Here is a 12,033-nt window from a genome sequence, read left to right on the forward strand (position 1 = left end):
TAGCTTTCCATCATTTATTCTTCCTGTTTCATGCCAAGTTAACATTTTTGAATCATCGGGATTCGCATAAATCCTTATGACTCTTGGTATCAATGAAAAATACCACAACACCTTAGTCGGGATCCCTTCCTTATCCTTATAAAGCCACTCCAAACATTTAGGGCAATTGGTAAAGTTTTGATATAATTTCCGATACAATATGCAATCATTTGGACATGCATGTATTTTCTCATATTTCATACCCACTCCTCTTATTAGTTTTTTCGCCTCATATGTCTTAACAGGTAGAACATTACCATCAGGAAGCAACTCCTTTATCAAGGCTAAAAAACTAGTGAAACACGTGTCACTCACCCTATTTGCCCCCTTGATATTATACAACTTCACCACAGCCGACATTTTTGTGAACTTATAACCAGGATACAGAGGTGCTTCAGACTCACACAACTTCTCATACATGTTGTTAAGGTCATCCCAATTACTAGTGTCATCACCTACATCTTCAAAAGCATTCGACTCATCATCATTCTCTTCATTATCTATAGACCCAACATTCAACTTCTCTACTTCCAACTCTTCCAACTCAAAAAACCCGGCAAACTCAGGATCATCAGTTAGCCTTTCGTGTACCTCAACATCATCTTCTTCAGAGCTATTCTCTTCCTCTAATGGTTCCCCATGAAAAATCCAACGTGTATAGGATCGACTAAATCTCCACTTTTCTAGGTGTATTTTAACGTCCGGAAAAGCCATATAGATAATATTACCACATCTTTCACAAGGACATGCAATACTAGAAGTACCTTTCAAATTGTTCGAAACGACTTCAAAAAATTCAGCTAAACCATCCTTATAGTTGCGGTCACTCATATTTGCATCAATCATCCAAGTTGGAGTCATTATTCTATATTCGTAATAATAGGCAAATAAATAAACGAAATTCAGGAAGGCAATTAAGCTAAATTATCAACAAATTAGATAATAACCCAAAAAAATCCTATATCTATAAGCGTTGCTAAGAAACATATATACCTGATTGATAAACACGATGATGGAGAGAAGACGGTGACAACAGTGACGGAGATGAAGAGAGAGAGACGATCAGGGAGGAATGGAGGATGATATAGTAGCAGTATTAGCTTGTGTTTGTGTTTTGTAGCGTATAGTAGAATAAAGCAATCTGTTGTTCTTAAGATTTCCATTATATTAATAACAACGGTTACTCAGTATACAACCGTTGTTACAACCTAATAAAAACGGATTCTAAACAAACCGTTGTAATTACTTTTCACTAATTTTGCGCCAAATTATTAACAACGGTTAAAATGTAACCGTTGTTATTAGTTTTTATATTAACAACGGTTTTGAAAGTATGACCCGTTGTTAAAACCAATAACAACGGTTCACAACACAGAACCGTTGTAATTAAGTTTGGTAAAATTCGCGCCATCCATTCTACAACATCTTTTGATGATTTTCGTGAATAAGCGTTGTTAAAGGGTCGTTGTAGTTGCCTGTATTTGCAGTCGTGTTCAAGTTTAGCCATAGCCTTCTCAAACTTCAAGTTGATGGTATCAATATGAGCACTAAGTTAAGCACCCAATTGAGTAATAGAGTCCACTTCATGCTTTCCTCTTCTAGTAGCCTTGCGAGGTCTACTATATTGTGAATTATGGACCGCCATTTCCTAAATTTTGTTCCAAGTTTGATTGTCGTCAACTTCGGTGAACATACCATTTGATCCCATGTTGAGAATGTTTCTTGAGTCTTCATAAAGACCATTCCAAAATTGTTGTACAAAGAACAACTCGCTAAGTCCATGATGAGGACATGAGCGACAAATTCCTTTGAATCGCTCCCAAGCTTCATACAAAGATTCTTCATGCCTTTGCTTAAAACCCGTAATTTGAGCTCTTAGCATGTTAGTCTTTTCCGGAGGGTAGAATTTTTTGTAGAAAGCTAGAGCCAACTTCTTCCAAGAGTCAATTCCAAGAGTAGCCTTATCAAGGCTTTTCAACCATTGTTTTGCGGTGCCAATTAGAGAAAAAGGAAATAAGACCCATCGAATTTGGTCTCGAGTTACACCGGTTTGTGAGATCGCATCACAATAGTCACAAAAAGTTTCCATATGGGAATGAGGGTCTTCACTAGGCATCTCCCCCAAATTGGCTTCTTTCGACTAATTGGATAAATGCGGATTTTGCAATGAAATTTCCGGTTAAGTGTTGTGGTGTGGGAGTACTATTGGGTAGGTTCTCTTCGGTTGGTATGGAATGTGATGAAAACTTAGGCATTGTGGGTTGATTTAGTGATTGATTTTGTGTTGGGTTCTCCTCACCTTCTCTTGCAAAAGGGTTGATGAACTCAATAGTATTTGTTTGAATATCTACAACCAAACCAATTCCTCTCGAAGTATTTCTAGCAAGTCTTCTATTGTTTGTCAAAGTCCTTTCAATTTTGTGATCAATGGGTAACAAGTTACCTTGTGACCTTCTAGACATGCAAAATATCAAACAACTCGAAAACAATTAAAACAAACCTTGAGGAGTTTTACTTCCCCAAGGCAAAGAAAGGCACAACTAATAACAATCAAAGAAAATCAAATCAAGTTAACATCGTCCCCGGCAACGGCGCCATTTTTGGTCGGACTCACTTGGAGTGATGCGTGTATTTTATATAAGGTTTATACCTCATTTTTACACGCATTCCTGTACTATTTTACGTGGCATCTAGCTACAAATACCCCCGAATAGTCTACTTTGGTTCGTTTTGTGAAAATTGCAGAAATAGACCGAAGAGAAGATAAATCAAGCCCAAACTCGTCCCATTTGCATACATTTATGGAGAAAAAGGAATCGGAGCTTGGAATCTACTACTTTGAAGATGTTTAGCTGACTTCGGAAGGTGTCATTGTGTCTAACGTGCCAAAATAGCTCGATCGACTACTTTTCTAGTCGATCGAATGCTTTTATAATGAAGACTACTCGATCGAGCAATTCTTATATTCGATCGAGAAGGAATTACAAGGGGTTACTCGATCGAGTGGTTTATTTCTACTCTATCGAAGGATTTGTCGCCAAGTTACTCGATCGAGCGGTTTTATTCCACTCGATCGAGTGGTTTGCCCTGTAATTGAGTTTTTACGCCTAGTTTCGTATGGGCTTTTGTAAATAGGTCTTTGGATTAGGTTTAGAGGAGGAGTTTTTCGTATGCTACTTAGGCAGTAGACTGCGTAATTCACTGCGAGATCATCTTTCTACTGCTTGACTTTCTTTTACATTTTTCCACTCTAGAACTCGGATTACCAATTTGTAATCGGTATTATTTTTCCCTTTTATTTCTTAATCGTAATTATTGTTTTGTTTCTATCTTTCTCTCATTGCTTTCATTATTGTTCTATTTGATCCTTCATTTTCATTATTATTATGTTTAATTCTTATTATCTATATGTTATTGTTGTTGATTCGATAGTAATGTGTAGCTAATTCCCTCTTGCTAAGACTAGGGAATACATGATTATGAAGGAATAGTAATTGCCATATTAGGTCTTTTGCTTGTGTGGTCTCTGTTGTTAATCGCTGCATTTAATTGTTTCTGTCTAATTAAGTCGACGCAATTAGTCATTTTATCGTAGTAAACCTTGACCTAGACCGGAAGGTTGGAAAGGGCGAGATTCGTAGCGAACATTAGGGCACCGTAGTGAGGGCGGAAGCTAAGCTATTTGTGATTTAGGGCGAATTGAGACTGGAAGGAGATATTCACTACTCCTCAGACCATACTTGCATTGACCTGAGACTTAGATTGCTTGACCGAATGATTATGGTGAACCGACTGTCTTAGTTGCTTTCTTTATTTGCTTAATCCTTATTCTCTTGCTTTTTCTTCTTTATCCTTCTCATTAGTTTAGAACAACCCAATTAAAACCCCCCAATTTGGTTACTGTGACAAACTTAGACAAAGTTGAAATTTTCCCATCTCCCTGCGGAGATCGACCCGACTTCCCTAGCTATTTTAGTTAGAGCCAGTTGGTTATTTTTGATAGGTATACGACGGCCCTGACAAATTTTGGCGCCGTTGTCTTTCCGTTTGCCTAGTACTTTATCTCGGCCAATGATTGAGGACATATGTTATTCTGTAGATATTATTGACGAGTCTATCTATGATTTCTGGTCGGGTTCTTTTATGAAGGACCCACTAGAAGCTCTTATGCTTTTGGATGAGTGTGCAGATAACCCAGATGACGATGATGCTGTGTTGGATTTGCTTATAGAAGATTTAGATGAGCGTGAACTCACCGACGCTGAGGGAGAGCAAGTGGAACAGATGATCAGTACCCTTTGCTCCATTGAGGTAAAGGCGCCTGAGCGTAAGCCTCTTCCCTCTCATCTAAAATATATTTTCTTAGATGATACTAAGCAATATCCAGTCATTGTTAGTGCTAAGCTTGATAATGATCAGTTGACTTCTTTGTTAGCTGTGCTTAAGAAAAACAGGAAAGCTTTGGGTTACTTTTTGGACGATATCAAGGGGATTAGTCCCGATATTTGTATGCACATGATAGAGCTAGAGGAAGATCACAAACCTTGCAGACAGGGTCAGCGCCGGTTGAATCAGAAGATGCAAGATGTTGTGATGGCTAAGGTAATGAAGCTGCTCGACGCAAGTATTATCTATTCTGTTGGTCATTCTAAATGGGTGAGTCCAGTGTAGGTGGTCCCTAAGAAAGGAGGGACTACCATGGTTAGGAATGACAAGAATGAGTTAATACCCACTCGAGTAGTGACTTGTTGGCGGATGTGTATAGATTACAGACAGCTGAATGCCGCCACCAAGAAAGATCACTTTCCCCTTCCTTTTATTGATCAAATGTTAGAAAGGTTAGCTTCTCATAAGTTTTTGTGCTATTTAGACGGGTATTCAGGGTTCTTTCAGATCCTTATTCACCCAGACGATCAAGCTAAGACTACGTTTACTTGTCCTCAGGGCGTGTTTGCTTATCGCAGGGTACCTTTTGGTTTATGTAATGCCCTTGCCACCTTCCAAAGGTGCATGATGGGGATATTTTCAGAGTATATTGAGTCTATTATGGAAGTTTTCTTGGATGATTTCAGTGTTTAGGGAAGTGATTTTTCTAATTGTCTGTCTAACCTTGATAATGTGTTGCAACGCTGCATTGAGATTAATCTCGTGCTTAACTGGGAGAAGTGTCATTTCATGGTCAACGAGGGAGTTGTCTTAGGGCACTTAGTTTCTGATAGGGGAATAGAAGTTGATAAAGCAAAAGTGGAAGTGATTCAGCAATTACCTCCTCCTATTAATGTTAAAGGAGTGAGAAGCTTCCTTGGTCATGCCGGCTTTTATCGCCGGTTTATCAAGGATTTTTCAAAAATTGCCAAACCACTTACACAGCTGCTACTTAAGGATGCCCCTTTTGTATTCAATGATGAGTGTCCTTTTGGTTTTAATAGGTTAAAGCAGGCTTTAGTCTCTGTGCCGATCTTACAGCCTCCCGACTGGGAGTTGCCGTTTGAGATAATGTGTGATGCTAGTGACTATGCACTAGGAGCGGTGCTAGGCCAACGGAAAGACAAAGCTTTAAATGCAATCTACTATGCGAGCCGAACTCTGGATGAGGCTCAAGTGAAGTACACCACCACTAAAAAAGAGATGCTAGCTGTAGTTTATGGCTTAGAGAAATTTCGTTCTTATTTGATTGGGTCAAAAGTTACTGTTTTTACTGACCATGCAGCTTTGAGGCATCTCCTTGCTAAGAAGAAGGCTAAACCAGGGCTATTGAGATGGATACTTCTTCTTCAGGAGTTTGATTTGCAGATTAAAGATAAGAAGGGAGCTGAGAACGTTGTAGCTGATCATCTGTCGCGACTGTCGCGACAAGAGGGGGAGGATTCTTTACCTATTGATGAGTCTTTTTCTGATGATTCTTTATTTGCTATATTATCGACTATTGTTAATCAAGAGCCTTGGTATGCATATATAGCTAATTGCATTGTCAGTGGCAAGCTGTCGCCTGACCTTTCTCATCAGCAGAGGAAGCGTTTTCTGTATAACGCTAAGCAGTATTTTTGGGATGATCCTTACTTGTTTAAGGAATGTGCAGACGGTCTCTACAGATGGTGTATTCCGCAGTGGGAGACCAAAGTAGTCCTGGAAGGCTGTCACTCCTCTTCTTATGGGGGTCACCACGGTCCATCGCGCACCGTGGCTAAGGTACTTCAGTCTGGTTTTTACTGGCCTTCTTTGTTTGCTGATGCTAAGTCTTTTGTTTCAGCTTGTGATGCCTGCCAACGATCAGGGAACATTTCAAAGAGACATGAGATGCCACAAAATGGTATCTTAGAGGTTGAGGTTTTCGATGTCTGGGGCATTGATTTCCAAGGACCATTCCCGTCTAGTAAAGGTAACAGGTACATATTAGTAGCTGTAGATTATGTGTCGAAGTGGGTTAAGGCAATTGCCTCACCTCATTGTGATGCCAGGACCGTGATAAAAATGTTCAAAAAGGTCATATTTCCCCGATTTGGTGTCCCTAGGGTCGTCATTAGTGTTGGGGGAACGCACTTTAAAGAAAATAAACTAACTTCCATTCTATCTAAAGTTGGTGTTCAACACCGGCGTGGTTTTGGGTATCATCCCCAAACTAGTGGTCAGATTGAGGTCTCTAATCGCGAGCTGAAAGAGATCTTGTCTAAGGTAGTTTCTAAATCACGGAAGGACTGGAGTCTTAAATTAGAAGACACATTATGGGCCTACAGAACTGCCTTTAAGACACCAATTGGTGCATCACCTTATAGGTTAGTTTATAGGAAATCATTTCATTTTTCTGTTGAGTTAGAATGTAAGGCTTGGTGGGCAATCTGTGAGCTTAACTTTGATTCTAAGTTGTGTGGTCAGAATCGTCTTTTGCAGCTATATGAGTTGGAAGAATTTAGGCTTAATGCCTATGATAGCTCGCGCATTTATAAAGAAAAGACGAAGATATGGCATGACAAAAGAATTTTACCTCGGGAATTTCATGTTGGGGAAAAGGTGTTACTATTTAATGCCCGACTGCGATTATTTCCTGGCAAGCTGAAGTCCAGGTGGAGTGGTCCTTATACGGTGACATCTATTACTAAATTTGGATCCGTTGAGCTAGAAAGCCCCGAGGGAAATCGGTTCAAGGTGAATGGGTAGTATGTGAAGCATTATGTAACACCCCGCGCTTTCCTTATATTTTTAAATAAACTTTTAAGCGATTTTTATTAAATAATTATTATTTAAAGCTTATTTTCATAAAATATAGCCGTAGCCGTGTAACGGTAATAATAGTGTAGATTTTAATAATATTATTCTCCGACTCGAGTTATAGTAGACTTGGGACGAAAATTCTAGTGGATACCGACTCATTTTGAGTTATTGGGCTTAACTTGACTCATGGGCCTTTTTCCCCTCTTTTCTCTACACAAAACCTCAACTAAACCCTCACAACTTCATCTCCCTCACTTGTAATTTCTGAAATTTCCCAACAACCACCCCACCATTGTTGAACCTTCCCTTACTAACCTTAGAATCACCATATCTCACTCAATTCTTCACCAATCTCGTTCCTTTTCGCGCCATTCTCTTCCTTTTCTCATTTCCCTTCTTTCTAAGTAAGAAAGTTGTCATCTTTTCCTCTTTTTCGAAATTCTCATCTTACAAGGATGTGGATTCTTGACTTAATACCTTTATTTTTGTGTTTAGGGGAGAACTTGGACAACCCGGAGGAGGATAGCTACATCATTGACGAGTCTTTAGAAGATTGAAGTGCAAAAAGGTAACGGTGAAGGGTTACTCGACTTTTATGTTAAATTTGTGTGAATTGTATAGTATTAGACTCACATGAATGTCAAATTTGATGTCTTTCATGCCCTTTGGTGATTTGATGTTGAGTAGAATGCTTGTATGGTAATCCTCACATGTTTAAGGAGTAGTTTTGTGCCTTGTTGAAATATGAGACTTGTCTTAAAGGAATTCTCTCATAATTACATGATTAAACCTCATTTTAATGATTGATAAACAACCCCATATGCTAATTACATCTTGAAAGTGGTAATTTTCTGAGTATTCATCATATTAGAGGAGCATGAAATGATTAAATGAAAGATAGTTGAATTTGGAGGACTTTGGATGTCGTATGATGGTGATTTCGTGCTCTGTGTGTCTCTGCCGGTGGGCCGGCAGCCGGCCTACCAACCGGCAGCGAGACCTTGCCTTCCTGAGTTGAAAAATAAGAAGAATTTAGTATTTGCATGTCTTTGCCGGTGGACCGGCAGCCGGTCTACCAACCGGCAAAGCGCCTCTTGTGTTTTGTCAAGTTCAATGTGTGTCCCCGCCGGTGGGCCGGCAGCCGGTCTACCAACCGGCAGCGAGGACAATGTAATTTTGGTGCTTCTTATATCTGGGTGTGTTCCCTGCCGGTGGGCCGGCAGCCGGTCTACCGGCAGAACACACGTATCGGTATTTTTACCTTGTTTCATCTATAGCAGGTGTTCCCTGCCGGTGGGCCGGCAGCCGGTCTACCGGCAAAACACACACATCAGCATTTTTACCTTGTTTCACCTTCAGCAGGTATCCTCTGCCGGTGGGCCGGCAGCCGGTGCCCACACCGGCAGAGTGCACCTGATATTGTTTTACTCCTATACTTTATGCATGCTTCACATGAATTGTTTACGTTATGTTTGTGCAACCTTTGTTGCTCGTATTTGTGAACCGAGTGTGACTTTTTACATTGTGAGACTACTCGACATACCTTATTTCATTGCCCTCGGACATTGGGTCACGGTTAGGTGCCATTGTTTCCGAGTTGGGCTATTTTTCCTTCCGCCTCTTCGGACCGGGGGTCACGGTTAGGTGACAAGGTTCCGATTTGAGGTTACTCGACTTTCGGGCACGGTTAGGTGTACCATATTTCGAGTCTTGGATACGATTTGGTATCGTTTGTCGAATCGGGTGTCGTCCATCCCGAGAGTCTGGCCAGGTTTAGACTAGGACCGTATTATGATCGTCGTCCTACCAAGAGGTTGGAGTCTAGAGGGTTGTCTTGTTTGAGTCTATACTTTCCAATTTGTCTTACATTTGAGTTGAGTCAATATTTGACCGTTTGACCTAATTATTCTTCTCTCATTTATGCGTAACTACTCTTATTGCATTTTATATACTAATCATGATCCTCTTGTCACCGTAAGTATTTATCCTCATGCTTGTTTGTTTAATTACATTCCTAATTACTTGTATTTTGACATATTGTGGCTGGGAGAACCCTGAGTTACTCCCCACTGACTGTGGCTTTCATATTTATTATGAATGACAGGTTGGTGATGAAGCTTAAGTGGGCAAGACCGTGTGAGCTAGCGAGTTCTTACCTTGGACCTTATTTAGTTATCACATAATAGACTCACCTACTTTTCGATATCTTTACCCCAATAAATAGACTTGTATTGTAAACTTAAAGCTAACTATCTAAACTTATTTATCGTGTTGGTGATACCTCGCGTTGGACTTCATTAGAAGTCTTAAAAGTTTTAAAAATCTCGTGTTTCCGCCACGATTTACTAGTTATATTTAGTTGCCTCAACGAGGGGTGTCACAGTTGGTATCAGAGCTTATATTGCTCCCGACGCACACACGTGTACCCCAACTTAAAATTCTTACTTGACCTTGAATAATGAATGAGAGATGGGTAGAATTAAGGACCTAAGTTGGTAGCCTTTTTGTGTATGTTTTGTGTTAGGTTCTAACTTGTTTGCTCTTGTGCAAGATGGCACGACCAACCCAAGTGGAAAATGCTATCATGCAAGCCCTCACTCAAGTGCTTGCTAATCAACAAAATGCTCAACCCGCTCCCCCTCCTCCTGAAGCTAACCGTCAAGGAAGCTATGCTTGGATTGCAAGTCAACTAGCAAGGAACAAGGCTAAGACATACGATGGTGAAGTGGATCCCGTTGCTCTCTCGGAGTGGTTTCGTGATATGGAGAAGAACTTCTCTCTCTTTGATGCCCGAGAGGAGGACAAGGTGAGATTAGCATCTCACTTTCTTGTGAAGGAAGCCGATAGGTGGTGGACTTTGACCGGTCCTACCGCTACTCAAGACCCCAACTTTGATTGGAGCCGGTTCAAGTCACTTGTGGAGACTCGCTTCTACCCTAAGGAGCTCAAACAACAAAGATTGAAGGAGTTCATGGACTTCAAGCAAGGAAAGCTATCAATTCAAGCTTACACCGACAAGTTTAATGAACTTGTTCATTATGCCTCCAAGTTCGTGAAAGATGAAGAGGATCGTGTCTACTTCTACAAGAACAAGTTGAATCCTAAGGTGGAAAGCATGGTGAGAAGAAGCTCAACTACCTTTGTGGAAGTTTATGATGATGCCATTTGGGCCGAAAGCTCTTTGAAGGCCATTGAAGAAGATTCCAAAACCCACTCCTCTTCTCATTCTTATCGTTCTAACTTTCATGGCAAGAGACCATTTGTACCTTCTACTTCCAACTATGCCAACAAGAGGAGGTTTGTACCAAGGATACAAGACCATGGAGGACAAGGACCAAGAGTTCAAGAACGTAGAGGACAAGTTCCCACACCAACTAATGAACTTGAGAAGGACCGTAAGTGCTACCATTGTAGGCAAGCTGCACACCCCGGAATTGGATGCTATGGCAAGCCCTTGACTTGCTTCCATTGTAAGAAGCCCGGACATCGTGTTGCCGATTGCCCCGAGAAGAAGAATACTCCTACTCCAAATGCTAGGCCAAGATGAACTATCTTTGTCATGAGTCGAGCCGAAGCCGCCGCTCATCCCGATATCATTACGGGTATGTTTTCAATTTTTGATCAACCTTGCCTCATTTTATTTGATACCGGCGCATCTTTATCTTTTATATCTTCCAAGTTCTCGGAAAAACTAGCCATTGAGCCTATTCGTAGTGAGGAAACTTCTATATCCTTACCTTCCGGAGAAATATTCCCTTGCTCCCTAACTTTCTCCGACATTCCTATTTCTATTTCGGAAACCGTGTTTCCCGCTAACCTACTTCGTTTTCCCCTTGAGGAATTCAATGTAATTTTGGGTATGGATTGGTTGTCAAAGTATGATGCAAGATTCGAGTGTAGAGACCAAAAGATCCGCCTCAAGAGTCCGCTAGGCACTCGCGTATCCTATAAAGGAGTTCGTTCCTAAGAAGGTGTGAAATTGATTTCCGCTTTGAAGTTGATGAGCATGAAGAGGAAAGGTTACCAAATCTTTCTATGCGTGGTGACTTCTACCTCCCCTTCCTTACCAAAGATCGAAGAAGTGCCCGTGGTTTGTGAGTTTGCCGACGTCTTTCCCGAAGAATTGCCCGGAATCCCTCCCAAGCGTGATGTAGAATTTTCTATCGATCTTGTACCCGGAACCGGACCGATTGCTAAAGCCCCGTACCGTATGGCGCCAACCGAGTTGAAGGAGTTGAGAAAGCAACTTGATGAGATGATTGAGAAAGGATTCATTAGACCTAGTGCCTCGCCTTGGGGTGCTCCCGTTCTCTTTGTGAAGAAGAAAGATGGATCCATGAGACTTTGCATTGACTACCGTGAGCTTAACCGTGTTACCATCAAGAACAAGTATCCTCTACCAAGAATTAAAGATTTGTTCGATCAACTCAAAGGTGCTTCTACTTTTTCCAAGATTGATTTGAGATCCGGTTATCATCAAATTCCCGTTCGTGAGTCCGACATCCCTAAGACCGCCTTTAGCACAAGATATGGACATTTCGAGTTTAAGGTGATGCCCTTTGGTTTAACCAATGCCCCTTCTATATTCATGGACCAAATGAACCGGACCTTCAGTGAGTTCTTAGACAAGTGTGTTGTGGTCTTCATCGACGATATCCTCATCTATTCCAAGTCCAAAGAAGAGCATGCCGATCACCTCCGTATTATTTTGGAGATCCTCCGTCGTCAAAAGTGGTTTGCCAAATTCTCCAAGTGTGAAATTTGGTTGTCTAAGGTGTCCTTTCT

At 40.9% G+C, this 12,033-nt stretch overlaps 1 non-coding gene across 1 annotated transcript; it reads left to right on the plus strand.

The window, feature by feature from the left end:
• The first annotated feature begins 1,814 nt into the window (after positions 1 to 1,814).
• LOC141597639 (small nucleolar RNA R71) lies at positions 1,815 to 1,921 on the plus strand. The gene has a single exon (XR_012522863.1). It is a non-coding gene; the product is annotated as a small nucleolar RNA R71 (small nucleolar RNA).
• Positions 1,922 to 12,033: the final 10,112 nt, after the last annotated feature.

The sequence above is a fragment of the Silene latifolia genome, chromosome 8 (genome assembly GCF_048544455.1).
Source record: "Silene latifolia isolate original U9 population chromosome 8, ASM4854445v1, whole genome shotgun sequence".
Classification (NCBI taxonomy): domain Eukaryota; kingdom Viridiplantae; phylum Streptophyta; class Magnoliopsida; order Caryophyllales; family Caryophyllaceae; genus Silene; species Silene latifolia.